At 47.8% G+C, this 26,346-nt stretch overlaps 1 protein-coding gene and 1 long non-coding RNA gene across 3 annotated transcripts in view; one reads left to right on the top strand and one right to left on the bottom strand.

The window, feature by feature from the left end:
- The window catches only part of LOC146025425 (uncharacterized), an 886,407-nt gene that overhangs the window by 846,300 nt on the left and 13,761 nt on the right, over positions 1 to 26,346 (top strand). The window lies entirely within an intron of this gene.
- Positions 2,179 to 15,000, bottom strand: LOC146059962 (uncharacterized). Its single transcript, XR_014470343.1, has 3 exons — positions 14,360 to 15,000; positions 11,876 to 12,161; positions 2,179 to 2,353 (listed from the first exon to the last, which is right to left on the bottom strand). It is a non-coding gene; the product is annotated as an uncharacterized LOC146059962 (long non-coding RNA).

The raw sequence follows: 26,346 nt of genomic DNA, 5'->3' as shown, positions 1-26,346 counted from the left end.
GGGAAGGTAAGACAGAGTGATGCGATTGGGTGGGAAACAGAGGAGCAGTTGGAGGAAAGACAGCACTGATGGGGGAGGGGGTTCGGAGCAAAGGGGATAAAGGGAAAACAGAGCAGTACAGATGGAGAGGGCAGACAGCAGTGCAGATGGAAGGAAACTGTGTCATGGATGAGGCGGGCAGAGCAGCATGGATGGAGAGGGAGACAGAGTATCACTAATAGAGGGGAAGCCAGTGGCACAGATAGAAGGAAACAGTGGCATCTGTGTGGAAAGACAGGGCAGCGCAGATGGGGAAAGACACATTGGTGAAGATGAGGGAATACACAGCAGTAGGTATCGGGGAAGACAGAACAGCATGAAGGCATATAGGAGAAGAAAGTGTAGATGCATAGTAGTTGGGAGTATTATAGTTTTTGCAATTATGAAAGATGTTTCTGGTAACTGTATGTGAATACTAAATTAAATGGATATAGGTAGTGAGTGTGAAATATGTTGGACCCTCAGCGGGATAGTTCTAGTAATAGTGTTTATTCTAGCACCCGCTATCTTTGAAAACCCATGCAGTTCCTCTACCCTGTCTGGGGTGTTGCTGTCTGCTGTAGTGTTTCTAGCACAGGTCTGGTTTGCAGTGCTGATATACAGATCACGCTGTGCTAGAAGCACTACAGCAGACAGCTACACCCCAGGCAGGGAAGAGGAACGGCATGGGTTTTCAAAGATGGCGGGTGCTAGAATGAACACTATAGTAACTCAGTGGGCTAGACAGTTTTAGATGATTGCAGGTACTTATTAGGATGAGTGCACCACATAACTGCTCAGACCTTCAGTTGCATAGACTGCATGTGTGTATTCCAATGAGCACACAAATCTGTGAATTAGCAGCTCCACCATTGTGTGAGTGACAGCAATCTCACTCTGTGAGAGTGCTGAATCTGCACTTACCCACAGGCTGTGATGGCGTACCATATCTGTATTGCGCAAGGAACACGTCCATTAAGGCGTCAGCCTTAACGATCGGAATTTCATTGCTTTTTGGCGTTTGAGTGGAAGAGTTACAACAGGTTTCAGAAATGCCAGATCATGTGTAAGAAGCCTTAATGGGACATGTGAAACCGTAAGGTTTTTTGTCTTTGGAATTTCATAGCTTTTTTTAAATTTTTTTTTTTTAATTCAGAAATGTAAAATTTCACTGTAAGAATAAACATTGAATTTTTAAAAATGTTTAAAAATACACACCCTTGGCAATGAGCATTACCACTGGCTACAAGCATTACAAACCCCTGGCAATGAGTATGACACCCATCCCAGAGCATGAAAGCCCTGGCAATAAAGACACCCATCTCATGAAACCCCTGGCAATGAGCATGACACCCAGTGTGTAGAAGCTATACTGTAGGGCATAATGTATCACGGGCATTACAGTGTGGGGCATATGGTGCAGGGGACATTACTGTATTGGGGCTTCATATGGTGAAAAAATGTTCTTCCTGTGGTGGTCTGTTGGTGCAGGGCCAAAAACTGGGGTGTAAGGTAGTCTTCTCTGGTGAGGCCATGCCCATTTTAATGAGCCCACGCCCCTTGCTTGGGGCAGAGATCAAATTACAAATGTATGGATAGGGTTAGGCTGAGAGTGTGTGTGTGTATGTACAGGGTTAGGCTATGGGTGTATGAATGGATAAGGTTAGGCTATGTGTGTGTATGGATAGGGTTAGGCTGCAGGTGTGTGTGTATGTATGGAGTGTGTGGAGGGGCGTTTGTGCAGATAGGGTAGGCTACATGTGTGTGTGGATGGTGTTAGACTATGTGTATGGATACTGTTACGCTACGTGTGAGTGTGTATGGATAGGGTTAGGGTATGTGTATGGACAGGGTTAGGCTACATGTGTGTGTGCATATATGGATATCCTATGTGTGGGTGTGTTTGGCAACTGTGTTATAACCCTGCACACACACACACACACACACACAGAGTCAATAATGCCTATCCCTAGATATACATGACACGCTGACCCTACCAGGTCATCTGCGGGTGTGTGCGAATGTATGTATTGATAGGGTTAGGCTACATATATGTGTGTGTGTGTGTGTGCACAGGGTTAGGATACAGGTGCCAGAGTCAATGATACCTACCTATACATGACACACTGACCCTACCAGGTCATGGAACTCCACCAGGCTGAGGGTTCCTCCCGGGGATGGCGACCAATCTGTTCCTTCTGTCTGACTTGATAGTTTCCCCTCCAGCAGCGAGTTCCAGGCAGCTGCTCCCCTCTTCCCCGATGTCCGCAGATGCTGAGCAGGAACACAGAGCCAGGCCTCCCCCTTCTGGCATGGCAGTGGTGCGGTCTCCAGACTGGATCGCCAGAGTTAAGGGGAGTGTCAATGGGGTGACCAGGGCGGCAGGCTCCCTGCGGAGGGCTGCTGCACATGTGCCTCCTCCCATGGTCCTCCCTGCAAAGGACCATGGGAGGAGCTACACACGACTGTGCATGCTCAGCAGCCCTCCCGGGGCCATTTCGGTTTTGTGCAATGATCAAATTAGTTTTTAGGGTACGATCAAATTCTGCTAAGAGAAATGTGACCTATTTTAGTCTAAAAAAAATAAAGGGAGGGAGGTAATGAGTCACACCATACCTCTGGTGATATATTGAATAAAAATAATATTAGCCAAGGAAAGCCGCATATGACAACAAGCAAACCAGCTTGTAAGAAATAAAAGATAACAATTGGAAAGCTGTCACAGCATTAGCAATTATACCTTTGATTAAAGTTAAAATCTAAATGTAATATAGGTCCCCCTTTTCAATAATGGCACAAGTCTCAGTTCAATTGAAATATCAAAAATATTTTATAAACACATAATATATACAAAAATATACATAAATCACATGTAATTAATGGTAAAACAATGTAACTTAAGGTGCTGGCGTCTCAATTAATTAATAGAAATGAATGTATCAGCAGCAGACCTCACTTGAAGCTCAGGCAGGATGGTGATGGAGCCGGCGGAAAACAGCTGGGTCATGATCAGAGCCCACAGCAGATGCCCGCCGGCAGAGGAATCAGCACTTGTGCATCGCCGAGGGTGCGGGAGGAGGAGGGGGGTTTAGATGAGGTCTGACAGAGCAGGCAGTAGTAAGGAGGAAGCCGTAGCGAGGGACCAAGTTTGTGTTTATGCAGGATGGGGAGGGGAGGTCGGCGGGTGAGAAGCCCCAGAGCAGATGAAAGCTGCCGGTCACTGGTCGGCCGGGTGAGAGGTATGGGCAGGAGGTGTGGGGGGAGAAAGCCGCAAGTGCCAGTGAGACACAATGGACCAGTGTACAGGGGACAGTGTACACATGAGGTCACTGAAGGGAGGGGGGGGACAGTGTACAACCTGGGGTCATTGAAGGGAGGGGAGGGGTTATAGGCTGCGTATGGTTAGGATAATAGGCTGCGGGGGGATGTATGGTTAGGGTCATATTCTGTGGTGTGTGTATGGTTAGGGTTATAGGCAGTGGGGTGGGTGTATGGTTATAGTTATAGGCTGCGGGTGTGTATGGTTAGGGTTATAGGCTGCGGGGTGTATGTGTATGGTTAGGATTATAGGATGTGGGGTATGTGTGTATGGTTAGGGTTATAGGCTGTGGGGTGTGTGTATAGTTAGGGTTATAGGCTGCGGGGTGTGTATGGTTACAGTTATAGGCTGCATGTGTGTATGGTTAGGGTTATAGGCTGCTGGGTATATGTGTATGGTTAGGATTATAGGCTGCGGGGATGGTGTGTGTATGGTTAGGATTATAGGCTGCAGGGTGTATGGTTAGGATTATAGGCTGCGGGGTGTGTGTGTATAGTTAGGGTTATAGGCTGCGGGGTGTGTGTATGGTTAGGATTATAGGCTGCGGGGTGTGTGTATGGTTAGGGTTACAGGCTGTGTGGGTGTGTGTAGGGTTAGGGTTATAGGCTGCAGGGTGTGTATGGTTACAATTATAGGCTGCGGGTGTGTATGGTTAGGGTTATAGGCTGCGGGGTGTATGTGTATGGTTAGGATTATAGGCTGCGGGGTGTGTGTGTATAGTTAGGGTTATAGGCTGCGGGGTGTATGCATGTGTATGGTTAGGGTTATAGGCTGCGGGGTGTGTGTGTATGGTTAGGGTTATAGGCTGCGGGGTGTGTGTGTAGGGTTAGGGTTATAGGCTGCGGGGTGTGTGTATATGGTTAGGGTTATAGGCTGCGGGGTGTGTGTATGGTTAGGGTTATAGACTGCGGGGTGTGTGTATGGTTAGGGTTATAGGCTGCGGGGTGTGTGTATGGTTAGGGTTATAGGCTGCGGGTGTGTGTGTATAGTTAGGGTTATAGGCTGCGGGGTGTATGCATGTGTATGGTTAGGGTTATAAGCTGCGGGGTGTAAGCATGTGTATGGTTAGGGTTATAGGCTGCGGGGTGTGTGTGTATGGTTAGGGTTATAGGCTGCGGGGTGTGTGTATGGTTAGGGTTATAGGCTGCAGGGTGTGTTTATGGTTAGGGTTATAGGCTGCGGGGTGTGTGTATGGTTAGGGTTATAGGCTGCGGGGTGTGTGTATGGTTAGGGTTATAGGCTGCGGGGGGGAGGAGTATGTTTAGGGTTATAGGCTGCAGGGGGTGTGTATGGTTAGGGTTATAGGCTGCAGGGGGTGTGTATGGTTAGGGTTATAGGCTGCTGGGGGTGTATATAGTTAGGGTTATAGGCTGCAGGGGGTGTGTATGTATGGTTAGGGTTATAGGCTGCAGGGGGTGTGTATGGTTAGGGTTAAAGGCTGCGGGGTGTGTGTGTATGGTTAGGGTTATAGGCTGCGGGGTGTGTGTATGGTTAGGGTTATAGGCTGCGGGGTGTGTGTATGGTTAGGGTTATAGGCTGCGGGGTGTGTGTATGGTTAGGGTTATAGGCTGCGGGGTGTGTGTATGGTTAGGGTTATAGGCTGCAGGGTGTGTGTATGGTTAGGGTTAAAGGCTGTGGGGTGTTTATGGTTAGGGTTATAGGCTGCGGGGGGGGGGGGGGGAGTATGTTTAGGGTTATAGGCTGCAGGGGTGTGTGTATGGTTAGGGTTATATGCTGCTGGGTGTGTGTGTATGGTTAGGGTTATAGGTTGCAGGGTGTGTGTGTATGGTTAGGGTTATAGGCTGCAGGGGGTGTGTATGTATGGTTAGGGTTATAGGCTGCAGGGGGTGTGTATGGTTAGGGTTATAGGCTGCAGTGTGTGTGTGTGTGTGCGTGTGTGTGTGTGTATGGTTAGGTTTATAGGCTGCAGGGTGTGTATTTGTATGGTTAGGGTTATAGGCTGTGCGGTGTGTATGGTTAGGGTTATAAGCTAAGTGTATGGTTAAAGTTATAGGCTGCGGTGGGGGGGGGGTATATGTTTAGGGTTATAGGCTGCAGGGTTATAGGCTGCAGGGTGTGTGTATTGTTAGGGTTATAGGCTGTGGGGTGAGTATGGTTAGGGTTATAGGCTGCGGGGTGTGTATGGTTACGGTTATAGGCTGCGGAGTATGTGTATGGTTAGGGTTATTGGCTCCTGGGTATGCATGGTTAGGGTTATAGGCTGCAGGTGGTGTGCATGGTTACGGTTATAGGCTGCAGGGTGTGTGTATTGTTAGGGTTATAGGCTGCGCGTTGTGTATGGTTAGGGTAATAGGCCGTGGGGGGGGGGGGGTGTATGTTTAGGGTTATAGGCAGCAGGGTGTACATGTATGGTTAGGGTTATAGACTGTGGGGTGTGTATGGTTACAGTTATAGGCTGCAGAGTATGTGTATGGTTAGGGTTATAAGCTGCGCGGCGTGTATAGTTAGGGTTATAGGCTGCAGGTGTGTGTGTGTGTGTGTGTATGGTTAGGGTTATAGGCTGTGGTGTGTGTGTATGGTTATGGTTATAGGCTGTGGGGTGTGTGTGTTTATGGTTAGGGTTATAGGCTGTGGTGTGTGTATGGTTACGGTTATAGGCTGCAGGGTGAGCATGGTTAGGGTTATAGGCTGCAGGGTGTGTGTATGGTTAGGGTAATAGGCTGCGGGGTGTATGTGTATGGTTAGGGTTATATGCTGCTGGGTGTGTAAGTATGGTTAGGGTTATAGGTTGCAGGGTGTGTGTGTATGGTTAGGGTTATAGGCTGCAGGGGGTGTGTATGTATGGTTAGGGTTATAGGCTGCAGGGGGTGTGTATGGTTAGGGTTATAGGCTGCAGTGTGTGTGTGTGTGTGCGTGTGTGTGTGTGTATGGTTAGGTTTATAGGCTGCAGGGTGTGTATTTGTATGGTTAGGGTTATAGGCTGTGCGGTGTGTATGGTTAGGGTTATAAGCTAAGTGTATGGTTAAAGTTATAGGCTGCGGTGGGGGGGGTATATGTTTAGGGTTATAGGCTGCAGGGTTATAGGCTGCAGGGTGTGTGTATTGTTAGGGTTATAGGCTGTGGGGTGAGTATGGTTAGGGTTATAGGCTGCGGGGTGTGTATGGTTACGGTTATAGGCTGCGGAGTATGTGTATGGTTAGGGTTATTGGCTCCTGGGTATGCATGGTTAGGGTTATAGGCTGCAGGTGGTGTGCATGGTTACGGTTATAGGCTGCAGGGTGTGTGTATTGTTAGGGTTATAGGCTGCGCGTTGTGTATGGTTAGGGTAATAGGCCGTGGGGGGGGGGGGGGTGTATGTTTAGGGTTATAGGCAGCAGGGTGTACATGTATGGTTAGGGTTATAGACTGTGGGGTGTGTATGGTTACAGTTATAGGCTGCAGAGTATGTGTATGGTTAGGGTTATAAGCTGCGCGGCGTGTATAGTTAGGGTTATAGGCTGCAGGTGTGTGTGTGTGTGTGTGTATGGTTAGGGTTATAGGCTGTGGTGTGTGTGTATGGTTATGGTTATAGGCTGTGGGGTGTGTGTGTTTATGGTTAGGGTTATAGGCTGTGGTGTGTGTATGGTTACGGTTATAGGCTGCAGGGTGAGCATGGTTAGGGTTATAGGCTGCAGGGTGTGTGTATGGTTAGGGTAATAGGCTGCGGGGTGTATGTGTATGGTTAGGGTTATAGGCTGCGGGGTGTATGTGTATGGTTAGGGTTATAGGCTGCGGGGGTGTGTGTATGTTTAGGGTTATAGGCTGCAGGGTGTGTGTATGGTTAGGGTTATAGGCTGCAGGGGGTGTGTATGGTTAGGGTTATAGGCTGCGGGTTGTGTATGGTTAGGGTTAAAGGCTGCGGGGTGTGTGTATGGTTAGGGTTATAGGCTGCTGGTGTGTGTGTATAGTTAGGGTTATAGGCTGCGGGGTGTATGCATGTGTATGGTTAGGGTTATAAGCTGCGGGGTGTAAGCATGTGTATGGTTAGGGTTATAGGCTGCGGGGTGTGTGTGTATGGTTAGGGTTAAAGGCTGCAGGGTGTGTGTATGGTTAGGGTTATAGGCTGCAGGGGGTGTGTATGGTTAGGGTTATAGGCTGCGGGTTGTGTATGGTTAGGGTTATAGGCTGCGGGGTGTGTGTATGGTTAGGGTTATAGGCTGCGGGTGTGTGTGTATAGTTAGGGTTATAGGCTGCGGGGTGTATGCATGTGTATGGTTAGGGTTATAAGCTGCGGGGTGTAAGCATGTGTATGGTTAGGGTTATAGGCTGCGGGGTGTGTGTGTATGGTTAGGGTTATAGGCTGCGGGGTGTGTGTGTATGGTTAGGGTTATAGGCTGCGGGGTGTGTGTATGGTTAGGGTTATAGGCTGCAGGGTGTGTTTATGGTTAGGGTTATAGGCTGCGGGGTGTGTGTATGGTTAGGGTTATAGGCTGCGGGGGGGAGGAGTATGTTTAGGGTTATAGGCTGCAGGGGTGTGTATGGTTAGGGTTATAGGCTGCAGGGGGTGTGTATGGTCAGGGTTATAGGCTGCTGGGGGTGTGTATAGTTAGGGTTATAGGCTGCAGGGGGTGTGTATGTATGGTTAGGGTTATAGGCTGCAGGGGGTGTGTATGGTTAGGGTTAAAGGCTGCGGGGTGTGTGTGTATGGTTAGGGTTATAGGCTGCGGGGTGTGTGTATGGTTAGGGTTATAGGCTGCGGGGTGTGTGTATGGTTAGGGTTATAGGCTGTGGGGTGTGTGTATGGTTAGAGTTATAGGCTGCGGGGTGTGTGTATGGTTAGGGTTATAGGCTGCGGGGTGTGTGTATGGTTAGGGTTAAAGGCTGTGCGGTGTTTATGGTTAGGGTTATAGGCTGCGGGGGGGGGGGGAGTATGTTTAGGGTTATAGGCTGCAGGGGTGTGTGTATGGTTAGGGTTATATGCTGCTGGGTGTGTGTGTATGGTTAGGGTTATAGGTTGCAGGGTGTGTGTGTATGGTTAGGGTTATAGGCTGCAGGGGGTGTGTATGTATGGTTAGGGTTATAGGCTGCAGGGGGTGTGTATGGTTAGGGTTATAGGCTGCAGTGTGTGTGTGTGTGTGTGTGTGCGTGTATGGTTAGGTTTATAGGCTGCAGGGTGTGTGTTTGTATGGTTAGGGTTATAGGCTGTGCGGTGTGTATGGTTAGGGTTATAAGCTAAGTGTATGGTTAAAGTTATAGGCTGCGGTGGGGGGGGTATATGTTTAGGGTTATAGGCTGCAGGGTTATAGGCTGCAGGGTGTGTGTATGGTTAGGGTTATAGGCTGTGGGGTGAGTATGGTTAGGGTTATAGGCTGCGCGGTGTGTATGGTTACGGTTATAGGCTGCGGAGTATGTGTATGGTTAGGGTTATTGGCTCCTGGGTATGCATGGTTAGGGTTATAGGCTGCAAGAGGTGTGCATGGTTACGGTTATAGGCTGCAGGGTGTGTGTATTGTTAGGGTTATAGGCTGTGCGTTGTGTATGGTTAGGGCAATAGGCCGTGGGGGGGGGGGGGTGTGTGTGTGTATGTTTAGGGTTATAGGCAGCAGGGTGTACATGTATGGTTAGGGTTATAGACTGTGGGGTGTGTATGGTTACAGTTATAGGCTGCAGAGTATGTGTATGGTTAGGGTTATAAGCTGCACGGCGTGTATAGTTAGGGTTATAGGCTGCAGGTGTGTGTGTGTGTGTATGGTTAGGGTTATAGGCTGTGGTGTGTGTGTATGGTTATGGTTTTAGGCTGTGGGGTGTGTGTGTTTATGGTTAGGGTTATAGGCTGTGGTGTGTGTATGGTTACGGTTATAGGCTGCAGGGTGAGCAAGGTTAGGGTTATAGGCTGCAGGGTGTGTGTATGGTTAGGGTAATAGGCTGCGGGGTGTATGTGTATGGTTAGGGTTATAGGCTGCGGGGTGTATGTGTATGGTTAGGGTTATAGGCTGCGGGGGGGTGTGCATGTTTAGGGTTATAGGCTGCAGGGTGTGTGTATGGTTAGGGTTATAGGCTGCAGGGGGTGTGTATGGTTAGGGTTATAGGCTGCGGGTTGTGTATGGTTAGGGTTATAGGCTGTGGGGTGTGTATATGGTTAGGGTTATTGGCTGCAGTGTGTGTGTTTGGTTAGGTTTATAGGCTGCAGGGTGTGTGTATGTAGTGCTATTTTTCAGCAGGAACCAGCAGGAACTCAGTTCCTGAACCTCTAATTAAATATGACATCTTCAGGAACTGAAAATTTAGTTTTTGTAAGATAAGTTTTATTTTACCTGTGAGTGCCTTTGTTTCTAAATATAATATATACATCTCTCTCTCCCTCCCTCTCTCTATTATATATGTTTTTTTTTTTTTATTTAATTGATCCACCCGCAGACCTGGAGTTCCTGAACCTATTTTTCCAGAAAAATAGGACTGTGTGTATGGTTAGGGTTATATGCTGTGGAGTGTGTATGGTTAGGGTTATAAACTGCGGGTTGTGTATGGTTAGGGTAATAGGCTGCGGGGGGTGTATGATTAGGGCTATAGGCTTCGGGGTGTGTGTGTATAAGTAGGGTTATAGGCTGTGTGGTGTGTATGGTTACAGTTATAGGCTGCGGGTGTGTATGGTTAGGGTTATAGGCTGCGGGGTGTATGTGTATGGTTAGGATTATAGGCTACAGGGTGTGTGTGTGTGTGTGTGTGTATGGTTAGGATAATAGGCTGCGGGGTGTGTGTGTATGGTATAGGCTGTGGGGTGTGTGTATGGTTAGGGTTATAGGCTGCGGGGTGTGTGTGTATGGTTAGGATTATAGGCTGCGGGGTGTGTGTATGGTTAGGATAATAGGCTGCGGGGTGTGTGTGTATGGTTAGGGTTATAGGCTGTGGGGTGTGTGTATGGTTAGGGTTATAGGCTGCGGGGTGTGTGTATGGTTAGGGTTATAGGCTGCGCGGAGTGTATGGTTAGGGTAAAGGCTGCGCGGTGTATGGTTAGAGTTATAGGCTGCGGGGGGGGAGGAGTATGTTTAGGGTTATAGGCTGCAGGGGGTGTGTATGTATGGTTAGGGTTATAGGCTGCAGAGGGTGTGTATGGTTAGGTTTATAGGCTGCAGGGTGTGTGTTTGTATGGTTAGGGTTATAGGCTGTGCGGTGTGTATGGTTAGGGTTATAAGCTAAGTGTATGGTTAGAGTTATAGACTGCGGGGGGGGGGGTATGTTTAGGGTTATAGGCTGCAGGGTTATAGGCTGCAGGGTGTGTGTATGGTTAGGGTTATAGGCTGCGGGGTATGCATGGTTAGGGTTATAGGCTGCGGGGTATGCATGGTTAGGGTTATAGGCTGCGGGGTATGCATGGTTAGGGTTATAGGCTGCGGGGTGTGTATGGTTACGGTTATAGGCTGCGGAGTTTGTGTATGGTTAGGTTATAAGCTGCGCAGCGTGTATAGTTAGGGTTATAGGCTGCAGGGTGTGTGTGTGTCTTTGTATGGTTAGGGTTATAGGCTGTGGGGTGTGTGTGTGTATGGTTAGGGTTATAGGCTGCGGGGTGTGTGTATGGTTATTGGAATAGGCTGCGGGGTGTGTGTATGGTTAGGGTTATAGGCTGCGGGGTGTGTGTATGGTTAGGGTTATAGGCTGCTGGGTGTGTGTATGGTTAGGGTTATAGGCTGCGGGGTGTGTGTATGGTTAGGGTTATAGGCTGTGGGGTGTGTGTATGGTTAGGGTTATAGGCTGCGGGGTGTGCGTATGGTTAGGGTTTTAGGCTGCGGGGTTTGTGTATGGTTATTGGAATAGGCTGCGGGTTGTGTGTGTATGGTTAGGGTTATAGGCTGCGGGGTGTTTGTGTATGGTTAGGGTTATAGGCTGCGGGGTGTATGTGTATGGTTAGGGTTATAGGCTGCGGGGTGTGTGTGTATGGTTAGGGTTATAGGCTGCGGGGTGTATGGTTAGGGTTATAGGCTGCGGGGTGTCTGTGTGGTTAGGGATATAGACTGCGGGGTGTGTATGTTTAGGGTTATAGGCTGCGGGGTGTGTATGGTTAGGGTTATAGGCTGCAAGGGAGGGTTTGTATGGTTAGGGTTATAGGCTGCGTCGTAGTGTTCCAAGGTGTGTAGCCTGGGGTGTCCCGCTACCCGGGGGGGAGCGGCCTGGGGTGTCCCGCTATCCAGAGGGGAGCGGCCTGGGGTGTCCCGCTACCCAGGGGGGGGGGGGGGTGGCCTGGGGTGTTCCACTATACAGGGGAACGGCCTGTCCTGTCCTGCTATACAGTGGGGGGAGGGGGGTGTATAGATAGGCTTGCGGGGGAGGGGTGTATAGATAGTTAGGCTTGCGGTGGAGGGGGTGTATAGATAGTTAGGCTTGCGGGGGAGCAGGGGTGCAGGGGAGGGAGGTGTATAGATAGTTAGGCTTGCGGGGGGAACGGGGGTGTATAGATAGTTAGGCTTGCGGGGGGGAACGGGGGTGTATAGATAGTTAGGCTTGCGGGGGAACGGGGGTGTACAGGTAGTTAGGCTTGCAGGGGAGGGGGTGTATAGTTAGAGTAAGGCTGTGGGCGATTGTGTGTGTGTAGTAGTTACTAACCTGGGCTTGAACGGAGGCTGCTTTTGGGGACACGCCGGATCAATTCACTAATTCATCCTATTTGGACCTCCATTTCCAGGTGCCATGCAGCCTTCTTCTCCACCCTCCAGAGCTCGGTTCTCCACCCTTCAGCCGCTGGAACCCGCACTTCTTCTGGTTCAGTAGCAGGCACCGTGCATCTCTCCGCTTCTGCTCCATTTCATCAGCCCACGCTGGCCTGACTCCTGTCCTACAGTCATGGCCCAGCACAGCAGAGAGCAGACATGTGCGCAGGGAGGGAGAAATGCTGCAGAAAACATAGAGAGCTGCTCAGGGAATCCCGTGGTCAGCCTGCACACACATGCTGCCGCTGTTACATTTAAAGTATTTTTTTTTTTTTTTTAAATCACAAAAAAATTGGAAACTGATGGCAGTATATACATACATAATCGCTCTCATACATACATACAAACATACATACATACATACATACTCTGGCACTCTCATCCATACATTCATACTCCAGCACTCTAATACATACATACACCGTCACTTTCAAACATATATACACCCTGCCGCTCACACTACCACTTTTATACATACATACATTGCTGCTCTCATACATACATACATACACTGCTGCTCTCACATATACAAACATACACTGCTGCTCTCATACATACAGTACATACATAAATACACTACTGCTCTCATACATACAGTACATATATTGCTGCTCTCATACATACACTGCTGCTATCACATATACATACATACACTGCTGCTCTCATACATACTGTACATACTGTACATACACTGCTGCTCTTACATATACAAACATACACTGCTGCTCTCACTCATACATACATACATAAATACACTACTGCTCTCATACATACAGTACATACACTGCTGCTCTCCTACATACATACACTGCTGTTCTCATACATACATAAATACATACACTGCTGCTCTCACATATACAAACATACACTGCTGCTCTCATACATACATAAATACACTTCTGCTCTCATACATACAGTACATACACTGCTGCTCTCATACATACATACATACATACACTGCTGCTCTCAAATTTACATACATGCACCCACCGCAACATATACATACACTGCCTCTCTTATATACATTCAATCATATATAAATCGACACACCTCCTGCAGCTCCATACAATATTCAATATCCCCTCCCAAACAATACAACAGATGGCTCCCCATAAACATTTACAGGGGGGACAGCGTTCACTTGGGGGCAGTGACGGGGGGACAGCGTACACTTGGGGGCAGTGACGGGGGGACAGCGTACACTTGGGGGCAGTGACGGGGGGACAGCGTACACTTGGGGGCAGTGACGGGGGGACAGCGTACACTTGGGGGCAGTGACGAGGGGACAGCGTACACTTGGGGGCAGTGACGGGGGGACAGCGTACACTTGGGGGCAGTGACGGGGGGACAGCGTACACTTGGGGGCAGTGACGGGGGGACAGCGTACACTTGGGGGCAGTGACGGGGGGACAGCGTACACTTGGGGGCAGTGACGGGGGGACAGCGTACACTTGGGGGCAGTGACGGGGGGACAGCGTACACTTGGGGGCAGTGACGGGGGGACAGCGTACACTTGGGGGCAGTGACGGGGGGACAGCGTACACTTGGGGGCAGTGACGGGGGGACAGCGTACACTTGGGGGCAGTGACGGGGGGACAGCGTACACTTGGGGGCAGTGACGGGGGGACAGCGTACACTTGAGGGCTGTGACGGGGGGACAGCGTACACTTGGGGGCAGTGACGGGGGGGGACAGCGTACACTTGGGGGCAGTGACGGGGGGGGACAGCGTACACTTGGGGGCAGTGACGGGGGGACAGCGTACACTTGGGGGCAGTGACGGGGGACAGCGTACACTTGGGGGCAGTGACGGGGGACAGCGTACACTTGGGGGCAGTGACGGGGGACAGCGTACACTTGGGGGCAGTGACGGGGGGACAGCGTACACTTGGGGGCAGTGACGGGGGGACAGCGTACACTTGGGGGCAGTGACGGGGGGACAGCGTACACTTGGGGGCAGTGACGGGGGACAGCGTACACTTGGGGGCAGTGACGGGGGGACAGCGTACACTTGGGGGCAGTGACGGGGGGGACAGCGTACACTTGGGGGCAGTGACGGGGGGACAGCGTACACTTGGGGGCAGTGACGGGGGGACAGCGTACACTTGGGGGCAGTGACGGGGGGACAGCGTACACTTGGGGGCAGTGACGGGGGGACAGCGTACACTTGGGGGCAGTGACGGGGGGACAGCGTACACTTGGGGGCAGTGACGGGGGACAGCGTACACTTGGGGGCAGTGACGGGGGGACCGCATACACTTGGGGGCAGTGACGGGGGGACAGCGTAAACTTGGGGGCAGTGACGGGGGGACAGCGTACACTTGGGGGCAGTGACGGGGGGACAGCGTACACTTGGGGGCAGTGTCAGGGGACATAGAGTACCTCTATGTTGTTCTCTGCAGCTTTCTCCATCCTGTGTGGTGCAAGGGGGAAGTAGGGACCGTAAACATTGAATAGAAGAAAATTTGGGGGCGGAGCTACCTCGGAATAAGGAAGGAATCTGAAATGGTAGTGGGGGAGAGGACGTGCAGGAGAGTCCCCATGCTGCTTGCAATGCTGGAGACAGCAGCGTGTGTGTGTGCAGCAGCCAGACACTGACAGTCGGGAGGAAGCAGAGAAACCTTCCCGGCTGTCAGATCTACACACACACACAGCAGCCCTATTTCTGCCGAAGTGTTCTGGCACCCTGCCCCCGTACCCAGCCTGCCACTGAATCAGTGTCTCCTCCGTGCGCCGACCCCCAGTTCCCCGATGACCAGCACCTGCTTGAAGTGCTATTCCCTGCGCTCCGGGGCTGCTGCGGGTTCACCCGCCTCTATAATCTCTGACTCCCCAGCCATGGAGAAGCTCTGTGCGGCACACAGGGGAGACGGGTCCCCAAGCAGCAAGCACCAGTTCTCAATATCCAGCTCACACGCTGGCTGCGCTGCCCCCCGCGCTGCTGGAGGAGGTCGGGGGGAGAAGCGTGAACTCCAGGCTCAGCTCTTCATCCATCGTGGATGAAGGATGACCTCCATGCGCCCGGGCTCCCACCCTCCCCCGTCCAGGCTGCAGTCCCCTCCGTGCGCCCGGGCTCCCACCCTCCCCCGTCCAGGCTGCAGTCCCCTCCGTGCGCCGGGCTCCCACCCTCCCCTGTCCAGGCTGCAGTCCCCTCCATACACCCGGGCTCCCACCCTGCAGTCTCCTCCGTGCGCCGGGCTCCCCCGTCCAGGCTGCAGTCCCCTCCGTGCACCCGGGCTCCCACCCTCCCCCGTCCAGGCTGCAGTCCCCTCCGTGCGCCGGGCTCCCACCCTCCCCTGTCCAGGCTGCAGGGAGAGTTTACGGGGAAGAGCTGAGCCTGGAGTTCACTCTTCTCCCCCTGACCTCTTCCAGCAGCACGGGGGGGGGGGATATTTACGTGCAGCCAGCGTGTGAACTGGATATTGAGGAGGACTGACCTCCGGTGGCAATTAAACAGCGGGATGAGTTCTGCGGCACCCCGTGGGCTTATCCCCCTGTGAAAGTAGTTATAAAGCATAGGGATCTGGAGAGCTGAGTGGCTGCTGATGCCCTGGGAAGGCATGCTGCAGCACCACGGGCACGATACGATAATACAGCAGCAGCTACAGGGACTCGACAGAACTGCAACTCCCAGAATCCACCATCCAGGCGCAATGATTCTGGGAGTTGTAGTGCGAGCCTCCTGTATTAAGAATGATGGCGACTGCATTGCCTCGGCATCCTGGGCTGGTTGGTAGGGGATGGAGGACGCTGTGGAGTAGGAACTTCGGGAGAGGAGCTGCCTACCAATGTAACAGGTACCTTTCTGCGTTTCTTCATCAGCAGCCTCAGGACGCTTCTCCCGACATCTCTGTCGGCCATGTTTTTACACTCAAGTGAAGCCTATCTGACTGCTCCCCCTGCTGGCGGCAACGTACTGCGCATGCGCAACAAGTTGAGCTCTCCTATCTTTATAATGGGGGACGTTTCACTAAATTATAAAAAAAACTGTACCTATCTGAAAATCCTCAACCCCAAAAGGCACTCCACTGGGACAATATCTACCTAATAAAACAAACCCCAAGTCTCAATTGTTCCCCTACCCCGAGTTATGCCTTCCCAAAAAAACCCTCATAGACTAACATGGGTGACAAAGTGTCATTTCGCGAGTGTCAGAAAAAAACTGGCAGTTGGAAGTTTAGATCGCTCCCAATTGCTCATTTTTTAATATTTTGCCCTGAAATTTGGCACGCAGCACCGGTTGACGATTCTACGCGTACATGCCAAATTTCAGCTCAGTACGCCCAGTCACTTTTGAGGTACAGTCCCTCAAACACCATGCCCCCATCCGAAAAGTTCCCTATGGGAAAAATCCGTTCGTTGGATTCAGCCTTAATATAAGGGCACTACCGTGCCCTTATAATATACACACATACATATATATATATATATATATATATATATATATATATATACACACATACACACACACACATATACATATATATGGATCCTCAGCATTACCATGACAGTCCAAGTCAGTTGACCAGTGACAAGCCAATCACAGACCACCCTGAGCCAGCCTGGACCACCTGAAGCTTTCCTACCTAGCACAACCAAGAATATGGTACATAACAGAGGGCTGGTCACAGGTGGGAGTCCCACTCCCTCACCTGCCAGCGGGCGGACAACGGCGGGCGCACAGCGGTGAGCAGGCGGGTATCGGCGGGCGTGCTTATGGGAAGTCAGGTGGGATTCCCATGTCCTCACCTGACAGCGGGTGGACAGCGGCGGGTAGGTGGACATCGTCGGACGGGCGTGCATATGGGGAGGCATTTTCTTCTCACCTGACAGCGGGTGGACGGCAGACTGGCAGGCGGAGAGACAGACAGGATTCAGAGCACTCGCTCAGAAAGCCCACTCACTGCCTGCTATGCTGGCGATTTTCTGAGCGAGTGCTCTGAATTGACCAGCCTGTCTGTTATTAATTGTGGCCCGATTCGATGCGGCGGGGACGCGCTTTGAATTGCTGTGTGTGCCACACACACAGCAATTCTCTGCCATTTTCTGAGCGATGCATAGAAATTATGTAAAATCGCTCAGAAAACGGCCTAATATCGCCCTGTGTGTGGGGCCCTTTAGGGTGTATTTATCTGTAAGAAATAACAGTATGGAAGATAAAGTACACAAAGAGGGGGGTGGAGTCTGCACACAACTGCATTGTTACCCTATAATGTCTAGAGTATAAGAAAGCCACCTGAGTATTGTCTTTTGATGGCGGGGGTGCTACCCTGAGCAACTTAAATGCAAGAGCAGTACAAGAGAGAAAAAGAAGTTGAGGAACAGATACACACATTTTATTTCACACACAGAGCACAGTGACCGCCATATAATACAGAGAGCAGCAGTGACACCATATAATACAGAGATCATCAGTGACTGCCATATAATACAGAGACCATCAGTGACCGCCATATAATACAGAGAGCATCAGTGACGCCATATAATACAGAGAATCATCAGTGACGCCATATAATACAGAGATCATCAGTGACCGCCATATAATACAGAGATCATCAGTGACGCCATATAATACAGAGACCATCAGTGACGCCATATAATACAGAGATCATCAGTGACACCATATAATACAGAGATCATCAGTGACGCCATATAATACAGAGAGCATCAGTGACACCATATAATACAGAGATCATCAGTGACACCATATAATACAGAGAGCATCAGTGACGCCATATAATACAGAGAATCAGTGACCGCCATATAATACAGTGAGCATCAGTGACACCATATAATACAGAGAGCATCAGTGATGCCATATAATACAGAGATCATCAGTGACCGCCATATAATACAGTGAGCATCAGTGACGCCATATAATACATAGAGCATCAGTGACACCATATAATACAGAGAACATCAGTGACGCCATATAATACAGAGAGCATCAGTGACGCCATATAATACAGAGATCATCAGTGACTGCCATATAATACACAGAGCACAGTGACCGCCATATAATACAGTGAGCATCAGTGACGCCATATAATACATAGAGCATCAGTGACGCCATATAATACAGAGATCATCAGTGACGCCATATAATACAGAGAGCATCAGTGACGTCATATAATACAGAGAGCATCAGTGCCCGCCATACAATACAGAGAGCATCAGTGACACCATATAATACAGAGAGCACCAGTGACACCATATAATACAGAGAGCATCAGTGACGCCATATAATACAGAGATCATCAGTGACACCATATAATACAGAGAGCATCAGTGACCCCATATAATACAGAGAGCATCAGTGACGCCATATAATACAGAGAGCAGCAGTGACGCCATATAATACAGAGATCATCAGTGACTGCCATATAATACAGAGAGCATCAGTGACACCATATAATACAGAGAGCATCAGTGACGCCATATAATACAGAGAACATCAGTGGCGCCATATAATACAGAGACAATCAGTGACACCATATAATACAGAGACCATCAGTGACGCCATATAATACAGAGAGCATCAGTGACACCATATAATACAGAGAGCATCAGTGACACCATATAATACAGAGACCATCAGTGACGCAATATAATACAGAGACCATCAGTGACGCCATATAATACAGAGATCATCAGTGACCCCATATAATACAGAGAGCATCAGTGACGCCATATAATACAGAGAGCACCAGTGACGCCATATAATACAGAGAGCATCAGTGACGCCATATAATACAGAGAGCATCAGTGACCGCCATATAATACAGAGAGCATCAGTGACGCCATATAATACAGAGAGCATCAGTGACGCCATATAATACAGAGATCATCAGTGACGCCATATAATACAGAGAGCATCAGTGACGCCATATAATACAGAGAGCACCAGTGACGCCATATAATACAGAGAGCATCAGTGACGCCATATAATACAGAGAGCATCAGTGACGCCATATAATACAGAGAGCATCAGTGACGCCATATAATACAGAGAGCATCAGTGACGCCATATAATACAGAGAGCATCAGTGACACCATATAATACAGAGATCATCAGTGACACCATATAATACAGAGAGCATCAGTGACCGCCATATAATACAGAGACCATCAGTGACGCCATATAATACAGATACCATCAGTGACGCCATATAATACAGAGAGCATCAGTGACGCCATATAATACAGAGACCATCAGTGACGCCATATAATACAGAGAGCATCAGTGACGCCATATAATACAGAGATCATCAGTAACCCCATATAATACAGAGAGCATCAGTGACGCCATATAATACAGAGAGCATCAGTGACGTCATATAATACAGAGAGCATCAGTGACACCATATAATACAGAGATCATCAGTGACCGCCATATAATACAGAGAGCATCAGTGACGCCATATAATACAGAGATCATCAGTGACGCCATATAATACAGAGAGCATCAGTGACGCCATATAATACAGAGAGCACCAGTGACGCCATATAATACAGAGAGCATCAGTGACGCTATATAATACAGAGAGCATCAGTGACGCCATATAATACAGAGAGCATCAGTGACGCCATATAATACAGAGAGCATCAGTGACGCCATATAATACAGAGACCATCAGTGACTGCCATATAATACAGAGAGCATCAGTGACGCCATATAATACAGAGAGCATCAGTGACGTCATATAATACAGAGAGCATCAGTGACACCATATAATACAGAGATCATCAGTGACCGCCATATAATACAGAGAGCATCAGTGACGCCATATAATACAGAGATCATCAGTGACGCCATATAATACAGAGAGCACCAGTGACGCCATATAATACAGAGAGCACCAGTGACGCCATATAATACAGAGAGCATCAGTGACGCTATATAATACAGAGAGCATCAGTGACGCCATATAATACAGAGAGCATCAGTGACGCCATATAATACAGAGAGCATCAGTGACGCCATATAACACAGAGACCATCAGTGACCGCCATATAACACAGAGAGCATCAGTGACGCCATATAACACAGAGACCATCAGTGACGCCATATAATACAGAGACCATCAGTGACCGCCATATAATACAGAGAGCATCAGTGACGCCATATAGTACAGAGAGCATCAGTGACACCATATAATACAGAGATCATCAGTGACTGCCATATAATACAGAGATCATCAGTGACTGCCATATAATACAGAGAGCATCAGTGACCCCATATAATACAGAGATCATCAGTGACCCCATATAATACAGAGAGCACCAGTGACGCCATATAATACAGAGATCATCAGTGACGCCATACAATACAGAGAGCATCAGTGACGCCATACAATACAGAGATCATCAGTGACCGCCATATAATACAGAGACCATCAGTGACCGCCATATAATACAGAGAGCATCAGTGACGCCATATAATACAGAGAGCATCAGTGACGCCATATAATACAGAGAGCATCAGTGACACCATATAATACAGAGAGCATCAGTGACGCCATATAATACAGAGAGCATCAGTGACGCCATATAATACAGAGACCATCAGTGACGCCATATAATACAGAGACCATCAGTGACACCAAATAATACAGTGAGTATCAGTGACCGCCATATAACACAGAGATCATCAGTGACGTCATACAATACAGAGAGCATCAGTGACGCCATACAATACAGAGAGCATCAGTGACGCCATTTAATACATAGACCATCAGTGACGCCAAATAATACAGTGAGTATCAGTGACGCCATATAATACAGAGAACATCAGTGACGCCATATAATACAGAGATCATCAGTGACGCCATATAATACAGAGAGCATCAGTGACCACCATATAATACAGAGACCATCAGTGACACCATATAATACAGAGAGCATCAGTGACACCATATAATACAGAGAGCATCAGTGACACCATATAATACAGAGATCATCAGTGACGCCATATAATACAGAGAGCATCAGTGACACCATATAATACAGAGATCATCAGTGACCACCATATAATACAGAGACCATCAGTGACACCATATAATACAGAGAGCATCAGTGACGCCATATAATACAGAGATCATCAGTGACGCCATATAATACAGAGAGCATCAGTGACACCATATAATACAGAGATCATCAGTGACCACCATATAATACAGAGACCATCAGTGACGCCATATAATACAGAGAGCATCAGTGACGCCATATAATACAGAGAGCATCAGTGACGCCATATAATACAGAGAGCAGCAGTGACACCATATAATACAGAGAGCATCAGTGACGCCATATAATACAGAGAGCATCAGTGACACCATATAATACAGAGAGCATCAGTGACGCCATATAGTACAGAGAGCATCAGTGACGCCATATAATACAGAGATCATCAGTGACACCAAATAATACAGAGAGCATCAGTGACGCCATATAATACAGAGATCATCAGTGACGCCATATAATACAGAGAGCATCAGTGACCACCATATAATACAGAGACCATCAGTGACACCATATAATACAGAGAGCATCAGTGACACCATATAATACAGAGAGCATCAGTGACACCATATAATACAGAGAGCATCAGTGACGCCATATAATACAGAGAGCATCAGTGACTGCCATATAATACAGAGACCATCAGTGACACCATATAATACAGAGAGCATCAGTGACTGCCATATAATACAGAGAGCATCAGTGACCGCCATATAATACAGAGAGCATCAGTGACACCATATAATACAGAGAGCATCAGTGACACCATATAATACAGAGAGCATCAGTGACGCCATATAATACAGAGAGCATCAGTGACGCCATATAGTACAGACAGCATCAGTGACGCCATATAATACAGAGACCATCAGTGACGCCATATAATACAGAGAGCATCAGTGACGCCATATAGTACAGACAGCATCAGTGACGCCATATAATACAGAGAGCATCAGTGACGCCATATAATACAGAGACCATCAGTGACGCCATATAATACAGAGAGCATCAGTGACGCCATATAATACAGAGACCATCAGTGACGCCATATAATACAGAGAGCATCAGTGACTGCCATATAATACAGAGAGCAGCAGTGACACCATATAATACAGAGAGCATCAGTGACACCATATAATACAGAGAGCATCAGTGACGCCATATAATACAGAGATCATCAGTGACGCCATATAATACAGAGACCATCAGTGCCCACCATATAATACAGAGACCATCAGTGACGCCATATAATACAGAGAGCATCAGTGACGCCATATAATACAGAGAGCATCAGTGACCGCCATATAATACAGAGACCATCAGTGACGCCATATAATACAGAGAGCATCAGTGACGCCATATAATACAGAGAGCATCAGTGACACCATATAATACAGAGAGCATCAGTGACGCCATATAATACAGAGAGCATCAGTGACGCCATATAATACAGAGAGCATCAGTGACGCCATATAATACAGAGAGCATCAGTGACGCCATATAATACAGAGAGCATCAGTGACGCCATATAATACAGAGAGCATCAGTGACACCATATAATACAGAGAGCATCAGTGACACCATATAATACAGAGAGCATCAGTGACCGCCATATAATACAGAGATCATCAGTGACGCCATATAATACAGAGACCATCAGTGACATCATATAATACAGAGATCACCAGTGACGCCATATAATACAGAGAGCATCAGTGACACCATATAATACAGAGAGCATCAGTGACGCCATATAATACAGAGACCATCAGTGACCGCCATATAATACAGAGACCATCAGTGACACCATATAACACAGAGAGCATCAGTGACGCCATATAATACAGAGACCATCAGTGACCGCCATATAATACAGAGAGCATCAGTGACACCATATAATACAGAGAGCATCAGTGACGCCATATAATACAGAGATCAGTGACGCCATATAATACAGAGACCATCAGTGACGCCATATAATACAGAGACCATCAGTGCCCGCCATATAATACAGAGACCATCAGTGACGCCATATAATACAGAGAGCATCAGTGACACCATATAATACAGAGAGCACCAGTGACGCCATATAATACAGAGAGCACCAGTGACGCCATATAATACAGAGAGCAGCAGTGACACCATATAATACAGAGAGCATCAGTGACACCATATAATACAGAGAGCATCAGTGACGCCATATAATACAGAGATCATCAGTGACGCCATATAATACAGAGATCATCAGTGACGCCATATAATACAGAGACCATCAGTGACATCATATAATACAGAGATCACCAGTGACGCCATATAATACAGAGAGCATCAGTGACACCATATAATACAGAGAGCATCAGTGACGCCATATAATACAGAGACCATCAGTGACCGCCATATAATACAGAGACCATCAGTGACACCATATAACACAGAGAGCATCAGTGACGCCATATAACGCAGAGAGCATCAGTGACGCCATATAATACAGAGAGCATCAGTGACCGCCATATAATACAGAGACCATCAGTGACGCCATATAATACAGAGATCATCAGTGACGCCATATAATACAGAGATCATCAGTGACGCCATATAATACAGAGAGCATCAGTGACGCTATATAATACAGAGAGCATCAGTGACGCCATATAATACAGAGAGCATCAGTGACACCATATAATACAGAGAGCATCAGTGACGCCATATAATACAGAGACCATCAGTGACACCAAATAATACAGTGAGTATCAGTGACCGCCATATAACACAGAGATCATCAGTGACGTCATACAATACAGAGAGCATCAGTGACGCCATACAATACAGAGAGCATCAGTGACGCCATTTAATACATAGACCATCAGTGACGCCAAATAATACAGTGAGTATCAGTGACCGCCATATAACACAGAGAGCATCAGTGATGCCATACAATACAGAGAGCATCAGTGACGCCATACAATACAGAGAGCATCAGTGACGCCATATAATACAGAGAGCATCAGTGACGCCATATAATACAGAGAGCATCAGTGACGCCATATAATACAGAGAGCATCAGTGACGCCATACAATATAGAGAGCATCAGTGACGCCATACAATACAGAGACCATCAGTGACGCCATACAATACAGAGACCATCAGTGACGCCATACAATACAGAGACCATCAGTGACGCCATACATTACAGAGAGCATCAGTGATGCCATACAATACAGAGAGCATCAGTGACGCCATATAATACATACAGCATCAGTGACGCCATATAATACAGAGATCATCAGTGACGCCATATAATACAGACAGCATCAGTGACGCCATATAATACAGAGATCATCAGTGACGCCATATAATACAGAGAGCATCAGTGACGCCATATAATACAGAGAGCATCAGTGACCGCCATATAATACAGAGACCATCAGTGACACCAAATAATACAGTGAGTATCAGTGACCGCCATATAACACAGAGATCATCAGTGACGCCATACAATACAGAGAGCATCAGTGACGCCATATAATACAGAGACCATCAGTGACATCATATAATACAGAGATCACCAGTGACGCCATATAATACAGAGAGCATCAGTGACACCATATAATACAGAGAGCATCAGTGACGCCATATAATACAGAGACCATCAGTGACCGCCATATAATACAGAGACCATCAGTGACGCCATATAATACAGAGAGCATCAGTGACGCTATATAATACAGAGAGCATCAGTGACGCCATATAATACAGAGAGCATCAGTGACACCATATAATACAGAGAGCATCAGTGACGCCATATAATACAGAGACCATCAGTGACACCAAATAATACAGTGAGTATCAGTGACCGCCATATAACACAGAGAGCATCAGTGATGCCATACAATACAGAGAGCATCAGTGACGCCATACAATACAGAGAGCATCAGTGACGCCATATAATACAGAGAGCATCAGTGACGCCATATAATACAGAGAGCATCAGTGACGCCATACAATATAGAGAGCATCAGTGACGCCATACAATACAGAGACCATCAGTGACGCCATACAATACAGAGACCATCAGTGACGCCATACAATACAGAGACCATCAGTGACGCCATACATTACAGAGAGCATCAGTGATGCCATACAATACAGAGAGCATCAGTGACGCCATATAATACATACAGCATCAGTGACGCCATATAATACAGAGATCATCAGTGACGCCATATAATACAGACAGCATCAGTGATGCCATATAATACAGAGATCATCAGTGACGCCATATAATACAGAGAGCATCAGTGACGCCATATAATACAGAGAGCATCAGTGACCGCCATATAATACAGAGACCATCAGTGACACCAAATAATACAGTGAGTATCAGTGACCGCCATATAACACAGAGATCATCAGTGACGCCATACAATACAGAGAGCATCAGTGACGCCATTTAATACAGAGACCATCAGTGACGCCAAATAATACAGTGAGTATCAGTGACCGCCATATAACACAGAGAGCATCAGTGATGCCATACAATACAGAGAGCATCAGTGACGCCATACAATACAGAGAGCATCAGTGACGCCATATAATACAGAGAGCATCAGTGACGCCATACAATACAGAGAGCATCAGTGACGCCATACAATACAGAGAGCATCAGTGACGCCATACAATACAGAGAGCATCAGTGACACCATACAATACAGAGAGCATCAGTGACGCCATACAATACAGAGACCATCAGTGACGCCATACAATACAGAGAGCATCAGTGACGCCATAAAATACAGAGAGCATCAGTGACGCCATATAATACAGACAGCATCAGTGACGCCATATAATACAGAGAGTATCAGTGACCGCCATATAATACAGAGACCATCAGTGACCGCCATATAATACAGAGACCATCAGTGACGCCATATAATACAGAGAGCATCAGTGACCGCCATATAATACAGAGACCATCAGTGACGCCATATAATATAGAGAGCATAAGTGACCGCCATATTATACAGAGACCATCAGTGACGCCATATAATACAGAGATCATCAGTGACACCATATAATACAGAAAGCATCAGTGACCGCCATATTATACAGAGACCATCAGTGACGCCATATAATACAGAGATCATCAGTGACGCCATATAATACAGAGATCATCAGTGACGCCATATAATACAGAGACCATCAGTGACATCATATAATACAGAGATCACCAGTGACGCCATATAATACAGAGAGCATCAGTGACGCCATATAATACAGAGAGCATCAGTGACGCCATATAATACAGAGACCATCAGTGACCGCCATATAATACAGAGACCATCAGTGA

The sequence above is a fragment of the Crinia signifera genome, chromosome 1 (assembly GCF_055691185.1).
Source record: "Crinia signifera chromosome 1, ASM5569118v1, whole genome shotgun sequence".
Classification (NCBI taxonomy): domain Eukaryota; kingdom Metazoa; phylum Chordata; class Amphibia; order Anura; family Myobatrachidae; genus Crinia; species Crinia signifera.
Note: the sequence above shows the minus strand (reverse complement) of the source record. Positions and strands in the feature narration are given on the sequence as shown.